This window comes from Saccopteryx leptura, unplaced genomic scaffold (genome assembly GCF_036850995.1).
Source record: "Saccopteryx leptura isolate mSacLep1 unplaced genomic scaffold, mSacLep1_pri_phased_curated manual_scaffold_39, whole genome shotgun sequence".
NCBI lineage: Eukaryota > Metazoa > Chordata > Mammalia > Chiroptera > Emballonuridae > Saccopteryx > Saccopteryx leptura.
Window position 1 is genome coordinate 415,455 of NW_027095721.1, and position 27,863 is coordinate 443,317.

Sequence of the window (27,863 nt, forward strand, 5' to 3'; positions counted from 1 at the left end):
TTAGTAAACTTCTATGAAGTCCTCTCAGAGCTGCGTTATGACCTGTGTAAGAGATATGATTGTGGAGTTGCAATTTAATGCTAATGATACACTCACACTCCTTATACACAAAGGGCTTCTCCCTTGAGTGTGTCCTCTGGAGTATGAGGAGAGTTGACTTCTGTGAAAAGCCTTGCTCACACTCGCTGCAACCATAGCACTTCTACACTGAGTGTGTTCTATGGTGTGTGAGGAGATGTGACTTCTGTGAAAAACCTTAATCACATTTCCTGCAAACATATTGCTTCTCCCCTGAGTGTATTTTCTGGTGTCTTAGGAGATCTGACTTTCGTGTAAAGCCTCGTTCACACTTTCAGCAAACATAGGGCTTCTCCCCTGAGTGTGTCCTCTGGTGTGTTAGGAGATTGTCCTTCTTTGAAAAGCCTCGATTACATTCCCTGCAAACATAGGGCTTCTCCCCTGAGTGTGTTTTCTGATGTGGGAGGATATGTGTCTTCCTTGAAAAGCCTCGATTACACTCTCTGCAAACATAGGGCTTTTCCCCTGAGTGTGTTCTTTGGTGTGTAGAAAGATGTGACTTTTGTGTAAAGCCTCGCAAACACTCCCTGCAGACATAGGGTTTCTCCCCTGAGTGTGTCCTCTGGTGTCTGAGGAGGTCTGACTTTTTTGTAAAGCCTCGCTCACACACCATGCAAACATATGGCTTCTCTCCTGAGTGTATTCTCTGGTGTGAGAGGAGAGTTGATTTCAGCGAAAAGCCTCACTCACACTCCCAGCAAACATACAGCTTCTCTCCTGAGTGCATTCTCTGGTGTGAGAGGAGATTTGATTTCCGTGAAAAGCCTCGTTCACATTCCCTGCAAACATAGGGCTTTTCCCCTGAGTGTGTTCTTTGGTGTGTAGAAAGATGTGACTTTTGTGTAAAGCCTTGCAAACACTCCCTGCAGACATAGGGTTTCTCCCCTGAGTGTGTTCTTTGGTGTTTTAAGAGATATGACTTTTGCATAAAGCCTCTTTCACACTCCCTGCAAACATAAGGATTCTGCTCTGAGTGTGTCCTCTGGTGTCTGAAGAGGGTTGACTTCTGTGAAAATCCTCGCTCACACTCCTTGCAAACATAGGGTTTCTCCCCATGAGTGTGTTCTCTGCTGTGTGATAAGATGTGACTTTAGTGAAAAGACTTGTTCACACTCCTTGCAAACATTGGGCTTCTTCCCTGAGTGTGTCTTCTGGTGTCTGAGGAGGTCTGACTTTTTTGTAAAGCCTCGCTCACACACCCTGCAAACATAGTTCTTCTCCCCTGAGTGTATTCTCTGGTTTTTGAGGAGATGTGACCCATCATCAAAGCCTTGCAGACACTCTCCATACTTGATAGCTTCATTTGTTGACATTACTAATCTCATAGACAGTTTTTCTGTGTCCACTAAATTCACTTTCTGGCCTCTGCTTGGTGCTTTCTGTATCATTCTCTCTTGCTCAGTAGAGCTTCCCATGTGTCTTTTTGGAGGCATGAAAAAAGCCCTTGAAATCCTCCTTGGCCTGTTTCTTTTAATCAAATGTTTGGACTTTTCTTTGACCTTTTGACCTTCAGCTTTGTCATTCCTGTTGTGTGTATCAGTATAATGCTGCTGCTGATTTTCATCCTCTGGGTAGGATCCTTTGATTGGAGGTGTTTTCTTGTAGATGTTCCGGGGAGAATATCAGAGGGGTGATTGCATCCCACATATTGACTGAGAAATTTCTGACTGGAGAAGGCCAGAGAGAAGAAAGAACATGGGTGTATCTCTGGCTGTGGTTCTGCTGAAAGAGAAAATTTTGGTCAGGATAGATGTTGACAAGGCTGCCTGGGTCATATGTTTTGTTAAGACCTGTCCCATGAGTTATTCTTATGGGATTGACAATATATTTTCTCTCTCCCCCACAAAGTTTTTTTTACAGTCTCTTCTCTCTTTTGATTTTTATGTACTATATCTTCTTTAGAAATACAGAAAGCCCATGCCAAGGGTTTTTTCTACGCATTGCCAGATGAGGGACTGTCAAGTAGCATCAGAGGCCCTTTCACCCCTTGTATGGTGGAACAATGCTGACATTTCCTATGTACATGTAGCTTTTAACACAGTTCTTTATAAAGACCACTGACTCCAACTAGGAATTGCTTCTGTCATAGTTTTTGACAGATGATAAACTAACAATATGTTCTTCCTCAAGCTTCACATCAAATATTCATACTTGGTTTTATTCAGTGTCAGCCCATTTCATATACAATAGAAAGTCCTTTTCAAAATATTTCCCCAACCATACTTTTTACAAATTGATTCATTTTTGAGCAGAAAAGAAGGAGGAGGAAGAAGAAGAAGAGGAAGAGGATAAGGAGAAAAACAAGAAGAAAAAAGAGAGAGGCATTTATTCATTGTTCTATTTAGACTTGCAGTCATTGGTCATTTTTCGAATGTGCCCTGCCCCAGGCTCAACCTTGGTATTACAGGTAGCAGCTCTAACCAACTAAGATAACTAGCCAGGACCCGCAATCATACTTCTTGCATGCCTGACTTCTATCCCTCTCCAGCTAATCCATAATCCTCTCTCTTTTGGAGATAAAGTAATCTCTGAGAGAATTCCCACTGAACTGTATTCTCCAAAAATTAACAAAGCAAATCTCAAAGAATAAGCCACCCTATAGAGAAGAACAGCATCATCATCCCACCTCACTCAGGAAAGTTTCCAGCATCTTAGCTCGAATCAAAGCACTGTATTCCAGGCATCTGGGCATCTATTGAACCTCTGCACTTACCCTACATGCTATACAGAGGTGGCCCTCAGAAAACCGGCCAATGCTTGTTTTCCCAGTGGATAGAGTATTGTCCTGGAATGTGGACGTCTCAGGTTCGAGCTCCAGTCAGTGTACACATTAAAAGCGACTATTGGCTCTGGCTGGTAGGCTCAGTGGTAGAGCATCTGCCTGGCGTGCAGGAGTCCCAGGTTTCATTTCTGGCCAGTGCACACAGAAGAGGTGCCCATCTGCTTCTCCACCCCTCCTGCTCTCCTTTCTCTATGTCTCTTCTTCCCCTCCCACAGCCAAGGCTACATTAGAGCAAAGTTTTCCTGGGTGCTGAGGATGGTTCTGTGGCCACTGCCTCAGGTGCTGGACTGGCTCTGGTCACAATAGAGCAATGCCCCAGATGGGCAGAGCATAACCCCCTTGTGGGCATGCCGGGTGGATCCCAGTCGGGAACATGGGCTAGTCTCTCTGACTGCCTCCCTGCTCCCTGTTTCTGGCTTCAGAAAAAAAAAGCGAGTATCTGCTTCTCTTCCCCTCCATCTCTTTTCTCTCTCTCTTACCCTCCCACAGTCAGTGGCTTAATTGGTTTGATCATCAGCTCGATAGTTCAGTTGGTTCAAGTGTTGACCCCAGGCTCTGAAAATAACTTGGCTAGTCTGAGCATGGATCTCAGACTGAGGTTGCTGGGAGGATCCTGGTTGGGGCACATTAAGGAATCTATCTTCCTTCCTTTCACTTAAAAAAATTAAATTTCTTAAATTTTTTCCATCTTCATAAAAGTTATGGTTACTGCTGTGTTAAAAGGCTATCATATTCCTTGCTTATTGGTGAATGCCAGTTTCTTATTTCACCTGGTGCCTGGGGAATGGCAGGAGCAGTGAACAAACAATATAAAAATGGCTTAGAAAATTGTTGGCTTGTCAAGAAATATTTGTCCTAGAGAGACCTGAAGATGGCAGCAGAGTAGGCAGATGCAAAGACTCCCAGCTCACATCACCAAACTGGATTAAAAATTAATTTATGTTATGAACAATCAGTGTGAAAAACCAAATCTGGACAACAAGAACTGTTTCAAATAAGCCCCTTGCTGAGATCAGTAAACAAGACTACAACTGAGATAACTCAGAAGAAAACAAACAAATCAAGACTTCAAATTGGCTCAACTAGAAAAGCCAAATCTGACAGTGGATACAAACAACAGCTAATACCAACCCAAGAAATCCTAGAAATAACACAAATAAAAATTTGAGGCAGACAACACCAAACCTAGACTCAACCAGCTCTACAAACAACACACTCAAACACAGAGACATAATGAGAAGACAGAAAAGTGCAATCCAAATGAAACCACAAAAGAAATCTCCAGAAAAAGAACTGAGTGATATGGAAATAACCAAATTGCCAGATACAGAATTTAGAATAATGATTGTTAGGATGTTTAGGGATCTTAGAACAACAATGGATGGTCACCTAAATAAAAGGATAGCAAGTATAAAAATAAAACATTGAAATATTAAAAAAGAATCAGTCGTAGGTGACAAATACAATATCAGAAAGGAAGACCACAATAGAAGGAAGTAAAAGCAGGATGGATGAAGCTGAGGATTGAATCAGTAAGTTAGAAAACATGATAAATGAAGGCACAGAAACAGAGCAGAAAAAAAAGAGACTCAAAAAGTCTGAGGTAACTCTAAGAGAGCTCTGTGATAACATGAAGAGAAATAACATTTGCCTCAGAGGGGTTCCTAAAAAAGAAGAGAAAGAACGAGGGATAGAAACTTTATTCAATCAAGTTATAGCTGAAAACCTCCCTAAATTGATGCAAGCAAGAATTTCACAAGTTCAAGAAGCACAGAGAACTGCATTAAAGAGAAACCCAAAAAGACCTACACCAAGACACATCATAATTAAAATGCCAAAGATAAGCGATAAAAAGAAAATATTAAAAGCTGCTAGAGAAAAGAAGGCTATCACCTACAAAGGAGCCCCCAAAACAATGACATCTGAATTCCCAACAGAAACATTTGAGACCAAAAGGGCATGGCAAGAAATATTCAAAGTAATGCAGAAGAAGAGCCTACAACCAAGACTACTTTATCCAGCAAGGATTTCATTTAAAATTGAAGGAGAAATAAAAAGCTTCCCAGACAAAAAAAAAAAAGAAAAAAAAAAAGAAAAATAAATTAGGTCCTGGCTGGATGGCTCACTTGGCTGGAACATTGTCTTGCAAAGCAGAGGTGGCTTATTCGGTCCTTGGCTGGGGCACATACAGAAACAGATTGATGCTTCTGTCTCCCCCTTACCCCCCTTCCTCTCTCTGAATTCAATAAAAATAAAAGATTAAAAAAATAGAAAAAAATAAAGACAAAAAAAAAGGCAACAGAGAATTTTTTTTTTTAATTAGGAATTCATTACAAACAAACCAATACTGCAGGAAATGTTAAGGGGTTTGTTGTAAACAGATTACATTGGGAAAAGAATATAGCAAAGAAGAAATAAAGATTTAAAGAATAAAATGGCAATAAAAAACTACATATCAATAATAACCTTAAATGTAAATGGTTTAGATCAGTGTTTCCCAACGTGGGGCTCATGCCCCACAGGGGGGCAATTCGATACTTAAGGGGGGCAATTTGAAAACGGACTCGACACGACCTTAACTATTTTGCCCCGGGCCATTTAAATGCAATGCTAGATATCGGTGCCAAATTTAACAAAAAATGCAATTCTTAAATAATTGTGGTAAATAATTATTAAGTATAATTTCGTTTGACGAGACCAAAATATCAACTGGGTGATTGGCGTCGTCAAGTAAACTTCGTCCTGGGTTCACTGCGGAGCGTGCCGTCTGCCGCGGGGAACCCCAGACGTTTTAAAAACACGCTAAACAATGCAGTTATTCTCACCTAATTGGCCCATCGCAACTTCTGTAGTGTTTCACATCATTCAGTTGGTGTTAATTTGAAATAAGTGTCAGTCAAAACTGTTGTAAAAGCTCGTTGATTTAATAAATATACATATATATATATTGCATAGATATAATTCGTAAGTATTTGATTTTATTTTTATCAATATTAAACTCTTTCTTAAGTACTTCTTGCATTGGGGCTAGAAAGCACTAATATTTTATAAATATTATTGGGGCTATAATAGTGCATGCACGACAATTTTAATTTTAGACGCATAACTTTCCAGAAAATTTTGTCAAGTGGAAAAACTATAGATACCTTTTGATTTGTGGTGGTAGTGTAGTAAATGTGTTATATGCATTTAAATAAATATGAATTTTTAGTATACATTTACTCTATGTCACATTGAATATATTTTAACACATATTTTAATATTGGTTTTTAATTGATCTTATTTTTATTTCTTATAGGCCATAGTAAAATGAGTGGTGCAAGCAAGAAAAAAACTCATCAATATTCGGAGGAATATTTAAAATTTGGGTTCATACCCGCTGTTCACGATGAGCAGATTCCTTTTTGTCTTTTATGCCAGCAATGCTTGACCAACGAATCAATGAAACGAGGTTGTCTTGAGGCGCATTTGAAGGCGAAACATAGTGCTCATATTAATTCAGATTTGAGTTACTTTAAAACTTTAAAGAAAAATTTTGAAAAAAGAACAACATTAAAGTCTCTATTTATTGCTCATACTTCAACTAATAATCGTGTTCTTGAGGCTAGTTATCAAATTTCTTTATTCATCGCTAAAACTGGAGAAAATCACAATATAGAAGAGAATTTAATAAACCCTTCAATATCAGCATTTCTTAAAACGGTTCTTGAAAAAGATGACAAAGATGTAAAAGCTATGCCACTCAGTGACAATACTGTTAGCAGAAGAATAGACGAAATGAGTGAGGATATTGAAAAAGAACTTATTGAAAAGCTGAAAACAAGAAAATTCTCCTTGCAAATGGATGAATCAACTTTGAGAGACAGTGAGGCAGTATTGGTAACTTACGTAAGATATATTGATAGAGGACATTTTGCTGAAGAAATTTTGTTCTGTAAAAGATTAGAAAGCACCACTACCTCCAAAGATATATATAATAAGCTAAAAAACTACTTAGATATCAATGATATACCAATGAAAAATATAACATCTTGTGCTGCAGATGGTGCTCCCAATATGATGGGCAAGAAAAATGGCTGCTTAAAATTGATGAAAGATGCGAATCCAGAAATGATTCTTGTGCATTGTGTTATTCATAGGGAAAACTTGGTAGCTAAAAACATCTCGCCTGTTCTGAATGAAGTATTACATACAGTAATAAAGTGTGTTAATGCTATTAAAGCTAGTGCCAAATGTGAGCGTCTTTTCAAGCTATTTTGTGAAGAACAAAATGAAGACCATGTGAGACTTTTACTTCATACTGAAGTAAGATGGCTATCTAAAGGAAACTGTTTGAAAAGATTTATGGAACTGTTTGATACTCTTAGTGATTTTTTAAGCGACAAACCTGAAATGAAGTATCTGTTAACAATAGATGGTAAAGCATTTGTGAGTTATTTAGCCAATATCTTTGAAAAACTAAATATATTAAATAAGCAACTTCAAGGAACAAATAAAACTCTTGTCAATGCAAAAGCAAAGATATTTGGTTTTATTACCAATATTGAGTTATGTCAGAAACATATTAACAACAAAAACTTTAAACAGTTTCATTGGCTCCAAAAATGTGAAGTAACTGATACTGCTTTACTTGTTATTGTCAATCATTTGAATATTCTATCGGCTGATTTAAAAGAAAGATTTTCTGATTTAAAACAAATTGATTTCCCAACATGGATGATGCAGCCAATGTTAGTGGATTTGTCTGATATATCATCTATGCAGTATCAAGAAGAACTTGCAGAATTGCAAAATGATGAGTCAGTTAAAGTTTTATTTAATATCAAAGGAGTGATGGCATGGCTTTATGAGGAAACAGAAATCAAATACCCAAATTCAACCAAATGTGCAAGAAAACTATTGCTACCATTTCCATCTTCATTTTTAGCTGAATGTGGATTTAGTGCTGTAAATGATTTACTGGTAAAAAAAAAAGAAATTGGCTGGATATAACACAATGTGGAGACTTGAGACTAAAGCAAACCAAATTGGAACCTAATATAAAATCTCTGTGCAGCAAGCATCAAGTGCAAGGATCACACTAAATTAAAATAATAAATTAATATAGAGAAATCTGTATTAAAATTATTTAAAATTTAAATTTCTGTTTTTCATTATATATTTTGAAATTTTACTTACTGTGTTTTGTTAACAATTTCATAGTAATTTCTTCCTAGAACCTATCATTTATGTTTATTAAGTGAAAAAATCAATTTTTTAATGCTAAAAATTATGTATGTTACATAGGGGGGGACATAAAAATTTTAGAAAGGTTAAGGTGGGGCATGGCATAAAAAAGGTTGGGAATCACTGGTTTAGATGATCCAATCAAAAGACGTAGGATAGCTGCATAGAAAAGAAAACAGGAACTGTACATATGCTGTCTACAAGAGACAAACCTTAGCCCCCTGGTGGGAATGCCATGTGGATCCTGGTCGGGCCCATGCAGGAGTCTGTCTGACTGCCTCCCAGTTTCCAACTACAGAAAAATACAAGAAAAACAAACAAACAAAAAACAACAAAGAGACACACCTTAAAACAAAAGATGCACATAGACTGAAGGTAAAAGGATGGAAAAAAATATTTCATGCAAAGGAAAATGAAAAAAAAAAACTGGGGTAGCAATAGTAGTATCAGACAAAATGGACTTTAAAACAAAGACTATAGTAAGAGATGAAGAAATTCACCACATAATAATAAAAGGAGCAATCAAACAGGAAGATATAACCATCATAAATATCTACACACCTAATATAGGAGCACCTAAATATATCAAGCAGACTTTGATGAATATAAAGGGTGAGATCAACAGCAATGCTATAATATTAGAAGATTTCAATACTCCAATAACATCACTAGATAGATCCTCAAGAAAGAAAATTAACAAAGAAACCACAGACTTAAAGGACACACTAGATCAACTTGATTTAATAGATGTTTTTAGAACAATTCACCCTATGGCAGCAGAATATACACTCTTTTCAAGTGTTCATGGTACTTTTGCTAAGATAGACCACATGTTAATAAACAAAAGCAGTCTCAACAAATTTAAAAAGATTAAAATAATATCAAGCATTTTCTCTGATCACAATGGCATAAAACTAGAAATCAACCACAACAGAAAAACTGAAAAATACTCAAACACATGGAAACTAAATAGCATGTTATTAAATAATGAATAGGTTAACAATGAAATCAAAGAAGAAATTTAAAAATTCCTAAAAACAAATGATAATGAGCAAACAACAACCCAAAATTTATGGGACAGGCCCTGGCCGGTTGGCTCGGTGGTAGAGCGTCAGCCTGGCGTGCAGAAGTCCCGGGTTCGATTCCCAGCCAGGGCACACAGGAGAGGCACCCGTCTGCTTCTCCACCCCTCCCCCTCTCCTTGCTCTCTGTCTCTCTCTTCCCCTCCTGCAGCCGAGGCTCCATTGGAGCAAAGATGGCCCGGGCGCTGGGGATGGCTCCTTGGCCTCTTCCCCAGGCACTGGAGTGGCTCTGATCGCAACAGAGCGACACCCTGGAGGGGCAGAGCATCGCCCCCTGGTGGGCAGAGCATCGCCCCCTGGTGGGCATGCCGGGTGGATCCCGGTCGGGCGCATGCGGGAGTCTGTCTGACTGTCTCGCCCCATTTTCAGCTTCAGAAAAATACAAAAAAAAAATGTATGGGACACAGCAAAAGCAGTGCTGAGAAGTAAGTTTATAGCAGTACAGGCATTCCTTAAGAAGCTTGTAAAAGCTCAAATAAACAATCTAACCCTTCATCCTAGAAAACTAAAAATGGAACAGCAAGTAAGGCCCAGAGGTAGTAGAAGGAAGAAAATAATAAAGATCACAGCAGAAATAATTGACATAGAAGCTAAAGATACAATATGGAGGATAAATGAAACCAAGATCTGGTTCTCTGAAAGGGTAAACAAGATCGATGAGCCATTAACAAGACTCAACAAAAAAAGAAGAGAGAAAACTCAAATAAATAAAATTAGAAATGAGAGCATAGAAATAACAACCGACACAACAGAAATACAAAGTAATGTAAGAAAACACTATGAAGAACTGTATGCCAAAATATTAAACAATGTAGGTGAAATGGACAAATTCCTTGATACATAATTTTTCAAAAATCAATCTGGAAGAATCAGAAAACCTAAAAAGACCGATTACAACAAAAGAGATAAAAATACTTATCACAAAGCACCCAAAAAACAACACTCCTGAGCCCGATGACTTCACTATTAAATTCTATCAAATATTCAAAGAAGAACTAACTCCTATCCTTCTCAAGCTATTTCAAAAAATTCAGGAGGAAGAAACACTTCCAAGTTTCTTTTATGAGGCGAGCATAATTCTGATTCCAAAACTAGACAAAGACAACACAAAGAAAGAAAATTATAGGCCAATAACCCTGATGAATTTAGATGTTAAAATCCTCAACAAAATATTAGCAAACAAGATCCAGCAATACTGAAAAAAATCATACATCATGATCAAGTGAGATTTATTCTGGGGAGGCAAGGACTGTACAACATTCTTAAATCAATTAATGTGATTCACCACATAAAAAAAAAGGAAGGAAAAAAACTACATGATAATTTCAATCAATGCAGAAATAGAATTTGATAAAATTCAGCACCCATTTATGATCAAAACACTTAGCAAAGTGAGAATACAGAAAACATACCTCAACATGATAAAGGCCATCTGTGACAAACCCACAGTAAACATTGTAATTAATGGACAAAAATTAAAAGCAATTCCCCTAAAATCAGAAACAAGGCAGGGGTGCCCCCTTTCACCACTCTTATTCAACATAGTACTGATATTCCTAGCTACAGCAATCAGACAAGAAGAAAAAAATCAAAGGCATCAAAATTGGAAAAGAAGAAGTAACACTATCATTATTTGCAGATGATATGAAACTGTATATAGAAAACCCTATAGTCTCAGTCAAAAAACGACTAGACCTTATAAATGAATTCAGCAAGGTGGCAGGATATAAAATTAATACACAAAAATCAGAGGTTTTTTTATTTTTTATTTTTTTATTTTTCTGAAGCTGGAAACGGGGAGAGACAGTCAGACAGACTCCCGCATGCGCCAGACCGGGATCCATCCGGCACGCCCACCAGGGGCGATGCTCTGCCCACCAGGGGGTGATGCTCTGCCCCTCCGGGGTGTTGCTCTGCCACGACCAGAGCCACTCTAGCCCCTGGGGCAGAGGCCAAGGAGCCATCCCCAGCGCCCAGGCCATCTTTGCTCCAATGGAGCCTTGGCTGCGGGAGGGGAAGAGAGAGACAGAGAGGAAGGAGGGGGCGGGGTGGAGAAGCAAATGGGCGCTTCTCCTATGTGCCCTGGCCGGGAATCGAACCCGGGTCCCCCACACGCCAGGCCGACGCTCTACTGCTGAGCCAACTGGCCAGGGCCCAGGGGTATTTTTATACATGAAAAATAAATTGTCACAAAGAGAATTTAAGGAAACAATCTCCTTCACTATTGTAACCAGAAAACTAAAAAACCTAGGAGTAAATTTAACCAAGGAGGTTAAAGACTTGTACACAGAAAATTATAAAACATTGATAAAAGAAATGAAGAAAGACACAAACAAGTGGAAGCATATACTGCGCTCAAGGTTAGGAAGAATAAACATAATTAAAATGTCTATTACCCTAAGCAATTTGTAAATTCAATGCAATACCAATTATAATATAAATAACATACTTCAAATATATAAAACACATATTCCAAAAATTTATACGGAACCAAAAAAGAACACGAATAGTTTCAGCAATCTTGAAAAAGAAGTATAAAGTGGGAGGTATCACACTTCCTGATATCAAGTTATACTACAAGTCCATTCTATTCAAAATAGCTTGGTACTGGCAAAAGAACAGCCATATAGACCAATGGAAGAGAACAGAGAACCCAAAAATAAACCCACATTTTTATGGCCAATTAATATTTGAAAAAAAAGGTAAGAGCATAAGTGGAGTAAAGACAGTCTTTTTACCAAATGGTGTTGGGAAAACTGGACAGCTACCTGTGAAAAAAAATGAAACTAGACCACCAACTTACACAATACACAAATATAAACTCAAAATGGATAAAGGACTTAAATGTAAATCGTGAAATCATAAGTATCCTACAAGAAATCTTAGGCAGAAAGCTCACCGACATCTATCATTGCAGTATCTTTGCTGATTTATCTCCACAGGCAAATGAAATAAAAGACAGGATAAACAAATGGGACTATATCAAACTAAAAAGATTTTGCACAACTAAAGACAATATGAACAGAATAAAAAGACAAACCACACAATGGGAGAACATATTTGACAATACATCTGATAAGGGTTAATGACCAAAATTTATAAGAACTTGTAAAACTCAACACCAGGAAGAGAAACATTATCCAATCAAAAATGGGCACAAGAAATGAACAGACACTTCTTCAAAGAGGACATACAGATGGCCAATAGACAAATTAAAAAAATGTTCAACATCACTAATCATTAGAGAAATGCAAATTAAAACCACAATGAGATACCACCTCACACCAGTCAGAATGGCACTCATTAATGAATCAACACATGATAGTTGCTGGCACAAATATGGAAAAAAGGGCACCCCTCCTGCACTGCTGTTGGAATGCAGACTGGTGCAGCCACTGTGGAAAACAGTATGGAGATTTCTCAAAAAATTAGAAACAGAACTACCCTTTGACCCAGCCATCCCACTTATAGGAATATATTCCAAGGACACCATATCACCAACTGAAAAAAAAGAAATGCACTCCCATGTTTATGGCAGCATTGTTCACAATATCAAAGATCTGAAAACAGCCCAAGTGTCCATCAGTGTATGAGTGGATTAAAAAGCAGTGGTACATATACACAATGGAATACTATGGGGCTATGAAAAAGAAGGAATTATTATCTTTTGCAACAATATGGAGGGACCTAGAAACTATTTTGTTGAGTGAAATAAGCCAGGCAGAGAAAGAAAAATATCATATGACCTCACTCATTTGAGGAATCCAAGGAATAATGTGAACTGAGGAACAGAATAGAGACAGAGGAGAGATCAAAGGGACCAGAGGAAAAAAGTACAGAGGGAAAGAGGGTGATGGGATGGGATAAACCTGAACAGAAGGGGGAGGGCACTTTAGGAAGGGGGCAAGGAAGAGGTTGAGGGGAATGGGAGGAGGGGAGATGCATTCAGGGTGACCCTAGAATCTATGTAAACACAAAATGGCTTTTTAGTTGTGTAGCCAAAGACATTTAGTATCTTCTGGTTCCTTAAGATGTCGTACCATTTTATAAGAAGAATATTATTTTTTTTAATTGTTTGGCAAAAATTTTGACAAAATACCTTCTAAAGCAGCCGCAGATTATAAAGATAATGTCAACACTACAGTGATCATTTTTTCCCCAGACATAATGAAGTGTGAATTTGTCATGTTAAATTGAAATGAGTAGCAAAATGTATCCACTTCCTGTACCTTTTTTGAGTTTTAGAGAATTGAAAGTTTTATTTTATTATATTTTTAAATAATTTCTACATGTAAGCTGTATGACTGACTGTAATTCCAGTGTTTAATTTTCTATGGACAGACTTGATAAACTGGACACCTTGCAGTAGGATTACCCCAATTATAGTGTCAGGATTTTAGCTGTACCAGAGGCCTTTATGTGATACACATAATTTGTATAAAGTTTTATATGTGCAAATTGGTTCATAAACAGTTCTCCATTTTTCTAAGGGAATGCAATAAATGTAGCATCATGAATAAATATAACTTTTATAATTCTTAAAAAAACTCACAATTGGCCCTGGCCGGTTGGCTCAGTGGTAGAGCATCGGCCTGGTGTGCAGAAGTCCCGGGTTCGATTCCCAGCCAGGGCACACAGGAGAGGCGCCCATCTGCTTTTCCACCCCTCCTCCTCTACTTCCTCTCTGTCTCTCTCTTCCCCTCCCGCAGCCAAGGCTTTATTGGAGCAAAGATGGCCTGGGCACTGGGGATGGCTCCTTGGCCTCTGCCTTGGACACTGGAGTGGCTCTGGTCATGACAGAGCAACGCCCCGGAGGGGCAGAGCATCGCCCCCTGGTGGGCGTGCAGGGTGGATCCCGGTCGGGCGCATGCAGGGAGTCTGTCTGACTGACTCTCCTTGTTTCCAGCTTCAGAAAAATAAAAAAAAAAAAACAAAAAAAAACCCCAAAAAACAAAAAAAACCCAAAACTCACAATTAATTAAATTTTAAAAAATAAAGAAGAAAAAAATCAAAAAAAGTAAAAAATATAAAATTTTCTCCTAAGAATCAAAGACATAAGAAATGAATTCTTAATTTCTGAATCATCTGACTCGAAATCTTACTGACTTTAGAATGTACCATGAACAATTCTAAGGTGAGTTCTTTTTTTTCTTTCCATTTTGAAGAATGATTGTGCCTACCTCTAGCTGCTGAGAACTCTCTCTGCTTGCTTCCGTAGTTGATGCCCAGCTTCTGGCCATACTCGTCATCATACCAGACTAGCAGCTCACAGTCTGGCTTGATGACCTGGCAGGTTCGGTAGAAAATATGCCTGTGATACTGAAAGGCCACAAGGTTCTGCTCTTCATCATCCCGGACACAGTTCACATACCTGGGATTGAGGCAGGTGAAAGAAAAGAAACACACAGGTGATGAGTTTCTACTACTTCTCAGATCCATGTCCAGCTCTGCACCTGACACTTGGGCTCTGATGTCACCCACTCTCACAGTGCTCCCGGAGAAACTTCTGTTCAATGTCTGAGCCTGTCACAATGTCATACTACTTCCTATTTCCAGGTCCTGCTTACAGTGCTCATCCTGCCTAATACCATTTTCCAAAGCCAATTCCAGATGTAACCTCCACCCTGATTGGCCATAAAACCCAGTGATCTCTAGCTTCTCTAAACTAACTCAGGTCCTGTTTATATCGCAGAACTTGCTACTTGATGTTGAAATCTGTGTCTAGATTAGTTTACATCATTCAATACTCAACGCAAGTTCATCTTTTTTTGAGAGGCCTTAATCCATTCTCCTCACATTTTATTTAGGTAACATTTGATGCCTCACCCAGGTTCCCCAGAAAAACTGGAGGTCTCTCTGCCCCACTGAAGTGAGAAATGGGGAGGCAGACAAACTCCTGCATGCGCCCAACCAGGATCCACCTGAAATGCCCACCAGGGGGCGATACTCAGCCCATCTCCGCATTGCACCAGTGCAACTGAAGCCATTCTAGCAACTGAGGCAGAAGCCATGGAGCCATCCTCAGTGCTCAGGCCAACATTGCTCCAATATAGCCTTGGCTATGGGAGGGGAAGAGAGAGATAATGATGAAGGAGTGGAAAAAGTGTAGAGAAGCAGATGAGCACTTCTGTGTGCCCTGGCTGGGAATCAAACCCTGGACTTCCATGATTGGGCTGATGCTCTACAGCTGAGCCAACATATCGGGACATGGAGGTCTCTTTATCTTAGCAAAATCATTCAGAACAATAATAGCTTATTCACATTCTGTAGCCTCTGATAAAAGAGCCCCTAGGAAAGTGGCAAATGATCATTGCTCTGCAGGCTTCAGAACTCAGTTTTAGTTAGAAGTGAGGCTGGGATAATTTGCTGCCCTCACAGCTCTAGGTTATCCTTGTTTAGGTATCCTGGCACTGTGCACTTCTGAAAAAATATAAAAATTATAGTTAAACATTTTTAAAATCAATTCTTTTACTCTGCAATTTGTCCACCAAAGGAAGATGGGTTATATAATCTGTTTTAATAATGCCTTCCTCTAAACTGAAATACAGTAAAAACTTGCTTAAATAATGTTCATTAGATCAATTAAACTTTAGTCCAGGCTCTCAAAATTTTTTTCCAGTGCCTAAATTTTGTCTAGCATAGAGATTTATATTTTGAGGACATATGCTATATTTTTATCTGTCTTTTTTTCATCTAAATACCTCTTGCTTTGAAAGAACAAGAGGAAAAAAAAGAGGAAGAGAGAATTGAGGGAGAGCACTGAGGGTGGCATGATGAGAAGAAAAGATGTATGGGTCTGAGAGGGATGAGTGTTCTCCGTGACTCCCCAAAACTTCTTGGCCTTACCTCATCCAGTTGGCCCAGAATTCATCCTTCCCATCCACATACTCATGGCAGATTCTCCCTTTGGTGATCTGCATTTCAGGAAGAAAATATAAAGGGTTTTTTTGGTTGTGGAGGTAATTTCTCGGTCAACAATGCTCTTTCAGCTTGCATGCATTGCCACTCGTGACCACATGATACTTTCTTTACTCATTACATCTGAGTTGACCTGTCCACTTAGGGCTGGGAGGAGGCATTCCTTTCTGTCTGTACCACATTGCTCCCACTTAACCTGTGATCCTCAACAGGAACTCCATGGTCTGCAAAGTCCAGTCAGTACCCAGAGCTAAACATATTGTCTCCATCCATGTCCTAGTATGTAAAAAGACAGGTCCCACCAAGCTATGGGAGGGATGTGGGAAGTCACAAGACAGAAAGAGGTAAACACTTCTCACCAGCCAGGAGTATCCGTTGTTGCCTGCCTCTTCATCTTCTGTGATCTGGCCCTTATAAGGGCCAAAGTGCAGACCCACTGGCAGAGCAGATGCCTCAATCCACACTCCAAGACCAGCTTCAGGAATGCCCGTGGTCTGATTCTCAACCCAGGGGGCAGAGTGAGTGCTGCATGATTCGGATGCCCCTTATCCACTGCAATGTCTTTTACAAATGTAGGAGGCCTGTGCATGGCACAACTGTCAATGAAGAAGTTCTAACAGTTTTCACAATTTGGGGGTGAGAGCAACAGGGATTAGGGAAGATTTAGTGCATGTTCCTGGACATATAGAGCTTCAGAGAGAGTGCAGGCACTCACATCATTGAGCCTCAATTCTGTAGTGTAGATCCATAGGGGAACAGAATCCTCTAATGACCAAATGACTAGATGAAATTATTGTATGAACAGATAACATGCTTTGTGAGGGTCACTTACAGAGGTAGTCATCGTCCTGGGGCTCGCTGGCCTCTTGGTACACTTGGCCTTTTCTTTCTTATAGGCTATATACATCTTTACTTTAGTCTCCTTTCTCCTGAGTTCTAAGTTGGAGAGGAGTGAGTTTGGTGGAGTCTGGAGTGTTAGTCCCTACTTTGTCAAAAAACACATAATGTCCTCCCATCAAATTATCATTCATCCTTCTTTATACTCTTGTATTTTCTTTTGTCAACTATTGGCTCAGAAAGCCTCTATAATAGTAAGCCTCTATGCTGACTACAGATAGTCAATTCAAACTTTGTTTCTAGATCTTCCCATTACGAGGTTTAATTTTCCAACTTTTAGTTATTCATAAAGTATATATTTAGGGCACAGTATATGTAAGGTATTGAGGAAAGGCCTAGTATACAACACCAACAGGGTATGGTCACTAGTATCAGGGGTGTATTTATTGGACAACATGAAAGTGTCAGTTTTTTTATATTAAATTTTTGCCCTAGACTGTGGCTCAGTGAATAGAGTGTTTGCCCATTGTATGTCCTGGGTGTGATTCCTGGTCAGGGTACATAAGAGAAGCAACCATCTCCTTCTCCACCCCTCCCTCTCCCAGTTCTCTCCTTCTTTCTTTTCTTCAGCCAGCAGCTCAGTTGGTTCTAGCATTGGCCCTGGGCACTGAGAAAGTTTGGTTAGCTGGAGCACATCAATCTGAGTTGCTAAAAACCAGCTCAGTATTCAGAAATTGGGGTTACCAGGTAGATCCTTGTAAGAGTACATATGAGAGTCAACCTCACTATCTTCCCTCATTTTACCTAAAATATAAACAAATACATATGCAAATTAAAAAATTGAACTCAACACTTTCAAAGAATATATGCACGTATCTTTACCTTACACATAAGTATTCAAGAGCTCAGAGAATTTGTAAGATTTGCCCAAATCTCCAGTGTTAAATTCACTCTAAATTTAGTAGAGCTTAACTTCAGGCCTATCCAAAGTCCACCCCACATACCTAGGCCATACTAATTAGCCTTTCTAAAGGACTCAGAGGAACTGAAATCTACAAATGATTTTCTCTTACCCAATTTTTAACTAGAGTGTTTTCCAGACACATTAAAGAGATGGTTGACACAGGGCCTGATACAATGGTCCCTGGCTCACAACCCCAGCTGCTTAATCACCACGTTTAATCTTTTCCCATGTGCAATGTGGCCGGCACTGCCAAGGCAACCCTGTCCTGGAGCACTGCTCACTGGCCAGACCTTCCTCCTCCTCTTGTGATGACAAGTGCTCTGAATGAGTTATTTCTTATGTGCTAATTTTATACTTCTATACCATTCCTGCTCATTAACACATCTATAAATATGTGTAATTATTTACACATGGAAGCAGTGTAGCAAATCACCCCTTACTGCACAATGCACTGTTTGCATCGCGCTTGTTTGCTAAATGCAAGCTCTGTCCCTTGTTAGCTGTTGAGACACTGGGACCTGACCATTGTCAGTTTCAAAAGGGCAGCGCCATGCCTGTGGCCCTTCACCTTGTTGCCTCCTAGTCCATTCTTCATGCGAGTCCTCAGTGTCCACTGCCAGGGTTTTGGTGGCCTGCAAGCGGTTAATCATAAAAGTGGTTAGAGGGGCTCTGAGGCCTGGGGAGAAACAAAATCCTGGTCCCCAAGGCGAATCGCTTGAAGGAGCAGCCCCCACTCAGGTGGACCTGCCTCCCGCAGTTCCCACATCCTGGTTTTTGCGCCCCATCACCTGTGTGCAGCAGTGAGTCCTGGTTCCTCACCCCGTTGGGGCAGCATGCCTTCTCTCAGTCACCCAAGGTGGCCACCCCTCCCAGGAGAATTAGGCGCAGATGTCCCTGAAGGCTTCAGGGTCCTAGGGGGAGACATGGCCACCTGACTTTGCACAGCAACCGGCAGAAACCGCCACTCACCCTGCTTGGTCTGTTAAACCTAATCCGGAGAGACTCAAAACATTGAAGACATAAACAAAATCCATCGATTCCACACCAAAGCTTTATAGTGTAGCTTAGCCAAGCAGCAGCAACTTTGAAAGAAATCTGAGGCAGAGCGCTGGCCCTTTGTTTTACCAAGTTTTTATAGTTTTGCAAGCGGGAAGTACAGAAGCAAAAATTGCAATTAGGTGCCCTGTACCACTATTGGTTATAGTCATATGCCCTTTAACATGATAGGAGCATGTTCAATTTGCAAGCCATACATCATTTTGGAGAAGACAAAATTTATAAGTCGGCTTGCACTGTGGTGGCGCAGTGGATAAAGTGTCGACCTGAAATGCTGAGGTCGTTGGTTCGAAACCCTGGGCTTGCCTGGTCAAGGCACATATGGAAGTTGATGCTTGCAGCTCCTCCCCCCTTCTCTCTCTGTCTCTCTCTCCTCTCTAAATATGAATAAATAAAATAAAAATTAAAAAATTTGAATTTATAAGTTAACACAATGATAGAAAGATGTCTTTTACATATTAAAAGACATTACTATATTTTCTAATGTTTATCTGCCATCTCTTTGTCCAGAGTCACACATCTTAACTACATGCATTCACATGGGAAAGGTAGTTTTCCTGGGGTCAAATGCCCGTAAATGGCTCATTACTGTAAGAAAAGGTTTATTTTGGCTTTTCTCTTTCTGCACCTGGCTAGCTATTCACCCATTTCCCCACAGGTGTGGTGGAATGTCAGGGAATCCATGTTTTCTTTCCCTTTGCATTTAAAATACAATGCCAATGGTCATCCTGGTTTTATGCCAATCACACAGTACAGAGATTATTCACAAAATTTCTCTGCACACCTTAACCCAAATTAATAAAATGTTCTTTAAGTCTATTAAAATATAAATATTGATTCTGTAGCTTTTGGTACTTTACAACACCTGCGGATGAGGTGGTGCAGTGACTCCTTGTAGGGACCCTCCTTACCCTAAAGGTTGCATGATAGGTTGCATAAGGAACAAGGATCTTAGAGCTGACCCAGCCCCCAAATCCTGTTTATCTAGATTTGTAACAGTTTTAACAGTTTTAAAACTTTTCCACTGCCTGCCCTATGTTACTATGCCATGTGACTTCTCCCCCCCCCCCCCCGCCAATAAGCTAATAGCCAAGTCTGCTTTTGGAAACTGCTTGCTTGCTCAGCCTATATAAGACCTAGTTTGTAAGCGTTTGGGCGCGGCTCTCATCTGCGACTTTTTAAGAGTATAGTGTCCCTGAGACACCCGAGAGTCTGCCCCTGCACAGGTTAAAAGCTTGGCCAATAAATTTTCCATCTAAATTCCTGAAAGTCTCCGACATCTGTTTTGTACCCCGGTGGATGCTACATTTTGGGGGTTCATCCGGGATCCCCTTCAGTGGGACCTTTGGTCGGAGGCCAGAAGGACAGCTCGAGTTGGGTAAGTTTTGCTGGGGATCCCATGTATTCTGTTTCTGGCTCTGGAGCATTTGCAGCCTGTGGCGGTAGACAGGACACTGTCAGAGACCTGCCCAGGCACTCAGGGGAAAGGGCAGGATAACTCCCTGAATTATCTGTATCAGTAAAAAGATGACCGGTCACATTAGGAATTTCTGCGCTGCGCGGCGCTGTGGTTTGGCTGTGTGCGAATGCCTGAGTCGAATGTAAGACAGGTAAGAGAAAGAAATCTGAATGAAAAACTTGCTTGTGTGTGTTTAAGTCTGTTTATATATATATTTTTAGTATTGTTGGTCTTTTGTGGGTTTTCATTGAGGAAGCAGAAAAGAAGAGGATTCAAATTGAGAACCGAAAAATGGCACAACAAAAGTCTGTACCCGGTTCTCCACTAGAGTGCCTGCTAAACAATTTCTCTGATTTTCAGAAAAGAGCCCAAGGGTACGGGGGACCACCTCCGGACCGAGAGACCCAGCGGACCCTAAGTCAGTTAAAATGGTCCACCTTCAACGTAGGATGGTCCACTGAGGGAACTTTTGATCTCCCTATAGTGTTTGCTGTTCGAGCTATTTTCTACCAGGTGCCCCACCCAGACCAATATTTGTATATTGATGTGTGGGTTGATATTGCTACTGAGAAGCCCGGATATATCAGAAAGTGTCTAAAGAAGGGCAAGAGAGAGAGAAGGGAAATATGTGTTACCGCAAGTAACCAGAGGACAAGGAAAAGCAGCAAGGAAGTAAAAGAGAACCAACTCCCCAAAGCAGTCTAATGTACAGTCATCTAGAATTTATCCTGTCTTGCCTGAACCGCTAGAGGATCCCTTAGACCCAGTAAACTTCCCTCCTCCCTATCGGAGACAGGACGAACCTGATTCCACACAGCAGGAAGAAATAGATTTTTGAGTCCACCACACACCCGAGGAGGGACAGGCTATTCTGCTCCTCCTCCTCAGGTTGGAGCAGCTGCCATTTTGGCTCCTCCTCAGGCGGGAGCCGCTGCCATTTTGGCTCCTCCTCAGGTTGGAGCAGCTGCCATTTTGCCTCCTCCTCAGGCAGGAGCTGCTGCCATTTTGGCTCCTCCTCAGGCGGGAGCCACCGCCATTTTGCCTCTTAGGGAAGCACCCCCGTCACTAGAAGCCGGCCCAAGGGCCCCCTCTTGTATGATTTATGTGCCTTTCTCCACTAGTGACCTCTATAATTGAAAGCACCAAAATCCCTCATTCTCAGAAAAACCTCAAGGATTAAGCTCCTTACTTGAGACTGTTTTTAGAACCAATCAACCGACATGGGATGATTGTCAACAGCTTTTGCAGACTTTGTTTACCACAGAAGAAAGAAACCGCATAAGCCAAGAAGCGGAAAAGGCTTTCCTAGAGGATGGGGGAACAGAAAGGGAAATAGGGGATGTCCTCCCTAGACAACCACCAAACTGGGACCCCAATGTTAGCAGGGGAAGGGAGGCACTCTCTCTCAGTATCACCGGGCTCTTCTGCTGGGGACTGAAGGCAGCAGCCAGGAAGCCTACTAATTTTAGTAAGGTAAGTGAGGTTATCCAGGGATGGGAAGAGTCCCCCGCCACATTTTTAGAGCGGCTAATGGATGCCTACCGGGTTTATACCCCTATAGATCCAGAGGCTGAAGAAAATCGCAGGTTAGTGAATATAGCTTTTGTGACACAAGCAGCATCAGACATTAGGAAGAAGCTTCAAAAGTTAGAGGGATTTGAAGGAGAAAATAGAAGTAAGCTGTTAGAAATAGCTCAGAAATTATATGTAAATAGGGATAACCCGGAATTAGGAAAAGCGGCTGTCAAAATCCTCCTTGCTGCTAACAGCTCTGAAAGAAAGGAAAAAGAAGGGCAGCATCATCGAGGTAAGGGGAGAGGCCCACCACAGAGGCAACTAGACAAGGACCAGTGTGCATACTGCAAAGAGAAGGGACAATGGAAGAAGGACTGCCCTAAACGGCGGGCTGAAAGGCCCAACCGGGAATCACAGGTACTGCTCCAATTGGACTGACGGGGCCAGGGCTCTATCCCTGTTGGCTCCCAGGAGCCCATGGCCACCTTAACAGTCAAAGGAAAGCCTACTAGCTTCCTGGTCGACACGGGAGCCACGTATTCAGTCTTAAAGAGTCCAAAAGGAAAAATACAAAAAGAAACCACGAAGGTAGTCGGGGTAACAGGAAAAGCAGTATCCTACCCATGGGCCACTGCTAGGATCACTGATCTAGGCCGCGGCACCATCACCCACTCATTTCTAGTCATTCCAGATTGTCCTTACCCACTCCTGGGTCGAGACCTCTTACAGAAGCTTCATGCCACAATCACCTTCAAACAAGAAGACAGTGGCCGGGAAAAAGGAAGCCTAGAGGTAACGGTGCCCATATCAGAAGAATACCTGATAGCGGCCCTCCAGGGAGGTAAGGACAAATCTATCGGGGTCCCAGAGGAACTAAGGCAAAAGGTACCCAGAGTGTGGGCTGAAGCCAACCCGCCAGGCCTAGCCGCCCATCAGCCACCTGTTATAGTGCAGCTGTTAAGCACCGCTAGCCCTGTGCGGGTGAAGCAATATCCCATTCCAGCGCGGGCCAAGCAGGGTATAGCACAACATCTAAAGCGGCTGTTAGTAGCAGGCATCCTCCGGGAGTGTCAGTCTGCCTGGAACATGCCCTTGTTACCGGTTCAAAAACCTGGGGCCCAGGACTATCACCCAGTACAAGACCTGCGGGAAGTCAATGCCTGGGTAGAGACTATACACCCCACAGTGCCAAACCCCTATACCCTGTTTATTCAGTATTGGACTTGAAGGATGCTTTCTTCTGCATCCCACTAGCCCCCAGAAGCCAAGACATATTTGCTTTTGAATGGAATGATCCAGAAAATGGACTAGTGGGACAGTATACTTGGACCAGGCTTCCCCAAGGGTTCAAGAATTCTCCCACTATCTTTAATAAAGCTCTGAGCAAAGACTTGCAGGGGTTCCGAGCTGACCATCCATCAGTTGTACTGCTACAGCACGTGGATGACCTCTTCATCGCTGTAGCCAAAGAAGAGCAATGCAGGACGGCCACCTTGGACCTACTCCAGGATCTCCAGCAGATGGGATATCGAGTCTCTGCCAAGAAGGCCCAGATTGTCACCCAAACTGTAAGTTACTTGGGGTATAACTTACAAGGGGGACAAAGGACATTATCCAGCCAAAGGATTTAGACTGTGTTGCAGATCCCAGAACCCACTAACAAAAGGCAAGTGCGGGAATTTCTGGGCGCAGTCGGATATTGCAGACTCTGGATATTAGGATTTGCAGAGTTGGCCAGGCCCCTCCATGAATTAACACGGGGCAAAGAAGAACAGTTTATTTGGACAGACAAGGAAAGGAAGGCTTTCCAGGCACTGAAGGAAGCCCTAGTAGCTGCCCCGGCATCGGCGCTACCAGATATGGCCAAACCTTTCCAGTTGTACATTGCTGAAAAGGGAGGGGTAGCCATGGGAATCCTCAGCCAAGAGCTTGGGCCATGGAAGAGGCCTGTAGCATACCTATCCAGGAAACTAGAACCCGTAGCGTCTGGCTGGCCAACCTGTTTGAGGGCACTTGCTGCTACCTCAATCCTAGTTAAGGAGGCCAACAAGCTGACATTGGGTCAGGACATCCAGGTTATTGGAGAGCACTATCTAGAACAAGTGCTGCATACCCCACCGGATAGGTGGCTCTCCAATGCATGACTGACGCAGTACCAAGCACAGTTATTGAATCCCCCGGCAGTGCATTTCTTGAAGACAGCAGCCTTAAATTCTGCCACCTTGCTACCATTGATAGACCCATCAGTGGTCCATGACAGCAGACAGATATTGGACACTGTCACAGGGGCCAGACCAGACCTTCGGGACCAGGCCTATGAGAAGGCAGACCTCACGCCTTCTCCTTCACTGATGGAAGCAGTTATGTCCGAGATGGACAAAGATATGCAGGAGCAGCCGTAACTACCCAGGACAGTGTCTTATGGCAGAAGGCATTACCAAAAGGTACGTCTGCGCAGCAAGCAGAGTTAATTGGACTTACACAGGCCCTGCAGATAGCTGAAGGCAAAGTGGCCAACATTTACACGGACAGCAGATACGCCTTTGCCACTGCTCACATTCACGGTGCCATTTACAAAGAAAGAGGCTTGCTAACGGCAGGGGGAAAGGAAATTAAGAATAAGACTGAGATCTTAGCCCTGCTTGATGCCATTTGGCTTCCCTCTAAAGTAGCCATAATTCATTGCAAAGGACATCAAAAAGGGGACTCTCCAATTGTTCACGGAAAGCGTTTTGCTGACATCGCTGCCAGAGAAGCTGCGGAAGAAGGGACTGCAGACATTCTTCCACTCTTGCCTCAACCCTTGCTGCCTCCAGACCCTAAATATACTCCTGAAGAAGAGCAGGAAGGAAAGCAATTAGGGGGTAAAAGAAATAAGCAGGGGTGGATAGAACTTCCTGATACCAGACTCTACCTACCCCAAGGAATAATAGGAGAAATTGCAAAGGAAATCCACGCTATTTCCCACTTAGGGCAAAATAAGATGGAACAACTAATTAAGAAGTACTATAGGGGACCTCAGATTAGGAATATAGTACAATCTATAGTTTCTAGATGTAAGGCTTGTGCTAAGGTCAATTCTATAAACAAGAAGCTTCCCCCTTTAGTTAGATATAGGGGAAAGTGCACAGGAGAGTTACATTGCATTTACAGGCCTCAGAGTTCTGGGCAAGTAGAAAGAATGAATAGGACCCTAAAAGAAACCTTAATCAAGTTAAAGGAGGAGACCAGTGAGAACTGGGTAGAGTTACTCCCCTTCACCTTGTTCCGGGTAAGAAGTACCCCATATGTCAACAAGTGGACTCCCTATGAGCTCATGTTTGGACAACCTACTCCATTAGTTCCCCAGCTCACTAGAGAGGAAATAGAGGTATCTAATCATAATTTCCTCAAGTCCCTACAGGCACTACAGCAGATCTGAGAGGAAGTGCAAGAACTAAGGAGGGAAAGAGGAGCAGCCCAAGAAAGCAGCACCCGAGAACCTCCACCAGAGCCTGGACAATGGGTATGGATCCTTAATCATCGCAGGGGAAACCTCGAGCCAAGGTGGCAAGGGCCATTCCAGGTATTGCTCAGCACACCTTCTGCTGTTAGAATTGCTGAGAAGCCCTACTGGATCCACCTATTCCATGTGAAGCAGGCCCAGGAACCAGGAGAGAATAATAGGACATGGCGAGTGCAACGGGACCCTGATCAGCCTCTCAAGGTCACCTTCTCCAAGGAATAAGGACTCTAATATTTTATTGGACCAATAATCCTAAATAAGGTTTTAGGTTTCATCAAAGAAAGAATAGAAGTTGTTAAGCTCATGGTTCTTTCTCAGCCTTACATGCTCCTAGCAGGGGAAGAAAATGAGTCAAAGGTTTAACTCATGTCTAAGAAAAAGGGAGGAATGTAGGGACCCTCCTTACCCTGAAGGTTGCATGAGAGGTTGCATAAGGAACAAGAATCTTAGAGCTGACCCAGCCCCCAAATCCTGTTTATCTAGATTTGTAACAGTTTTAACAGTTTTAAAACTTTTCCACTGCCTGCCCTATGTTACTATGCCATGTGACTTCTCCCCCCCCACCCCACCCCCCACCAATAAGCTAATAGCCAAGTCTGCTTTTGGAAACTGCTTGCTTGCTCAGCCTATATAAGACCTAGTTTGTAAGCATTTGGGCGCGGCTCTCATCTGCGACTTTTTAAGAGTATAGTGTCCCTGAGACACCTGAGAGTCCGCCCCTGCGCAGGTTAAAAGCTTGGCCAATAAATTTTCCATCTAAATTCCTGAAAGTCTCCGACATCTGTTTTGTACCCCGGTGGATGCTACACTCCTCAGGGCTCCTCAGGTCCAGACTCCTCCCAGCCCACTGCCCTCCTCCCCCTCAGTGCCCCCCCACCCCACACAAAATCCCGTCTGTGTCTGTGCTCCTGCCACCCCGCAGGCCCAGCCCCGACATGCCTGAGCGGGAGACAGCGATGAGGCTGACTGCTTGGCCAAAGGGCACATATTCACGTGCGCGTGTGCTTGCGCTGGGGTGTCCCGAGAGGGAACAGGTGGGGCCACCTTCAGGGAAGCAAGGACCTGCCAGGCCAGGACTCCATGCAAGTCAGTGACCTCCTTGCTCAAGTCAGCCACTTGGGCTTTAAGCCAGCGACCTTGGGGCTCAACCGGAGGCCATTGGGTCATGTCTATGATCTCGCGCTCAAGCTGGTGAGTGCTCAAGCTGGTGAGTTCGTGCTCAAGCCTGATGAGCTTATTACATATTCATGTTGTTCAAGCACTCTCTTGAGTTTCTCTATTCTACTCTCAAGTTTATCAAACATCGTTATGACTGTTTGCTTTGAATTCTTTATCTGTCCAATTACCCATCTCCATTTAATTAGGATATTTCTCCTGAGTTTTTTCTTCTTCCTTCATTGGGGGTATATATTCTTCTGTCTCCCCATTTTGTTTGACTTTCTGGTTTTGTTCCTTTGAGTAGAATGAAATAGTCATCTCGCCCAGTCTTGAAAAAGTTATCTTTGTTACATTGTGTGTTGAATAGTTTCAGCCTGCAGGTTGTAGTTGGGGGAGGTGCATGCAGTGCCTGTCCTGTCACCTGGCTTGGGTGGGCTCTGAATGGGCCACCTGAGTGTGTGAGCCTCGTTGTCCATTTAATCTGGGCAGGGCTTCTGGTATAAAAGGGGCTTCGTGGTGTGTGCTTTGCGTGTCCTGTTTTAATTATCTGTTGTCAGAGCACGGTCTGCACTGGGTTTCCTGATTGCTTTCTTGTGTCTCACCCCCATTAGATCCACCCTTTGTCTTGGTGGGGTAGCCTGGGTGCACACACAGCCTTAATTTGTTCATTGTTCATCTTTTCAGGGTGTGGCAGCCCTGTGCACATGAACAACATTGCCCCCCTCACTCCACACTGGGCCACAAGGTTTTGCTAGCTTTGTGCTTTCTTTGGGTAAAGCAGCCTGACCAGTGACAGCAGCAGCACGTCCTAATTTCTGCACTTTCTCTGATCAGGCAGTCCTGTGTGCAGACCATAATCCATTTGCTGGCTCCCCATTTTCCAGGAGGGGTAATGCTAGTAGTGACCACTATTTCTGCACTTTCTCTGGATCATATACTCCTGCAGTTGATACCAGAGTGTTTTGCTAGCTTTGCACTCTCTCTAGGTGGGGCAGCCCCATATGCACATGCAGCTCAGTTGGCAAAGTGTCACCCTGCTGTACCTACCTGCTGGGTTGATATTCGGAAAGAAAAGCTGTCTTTATACAAGCTATGCTGCCCTCATGATTCTGTTGTATTTAGCTCCAGGAGAGTTGGCTGGGGATATGCTGTAGTGCCCTGCGGGTGGCCATAGAGCATGAATGGAGCTACTGTCTTCTCTCCACATGTCTGGGAGATGTGAACAGTGGTGCTCTCTGGTCTCTTTGGACCTTGAGTTGATTCTTCACGTCTTGCAGAGCTCT

The 27,863-nt window shown here is 42.2% G+C and overlaps 1 pseudogene; it reads right to left on the bottom strand.

Moving 5' to 3' along the window:
- Window positions 1-256: 256 nt before the first annotated feature.
- On the bottom strand, window positions 257-18,537 carry LOC136387002 (histone-lysine N-methyltransferase PRDM9-like; annotated as a pseudogene).
- Window positions 18,538-27,863: the final 9,326 nt, after the last annotated feature.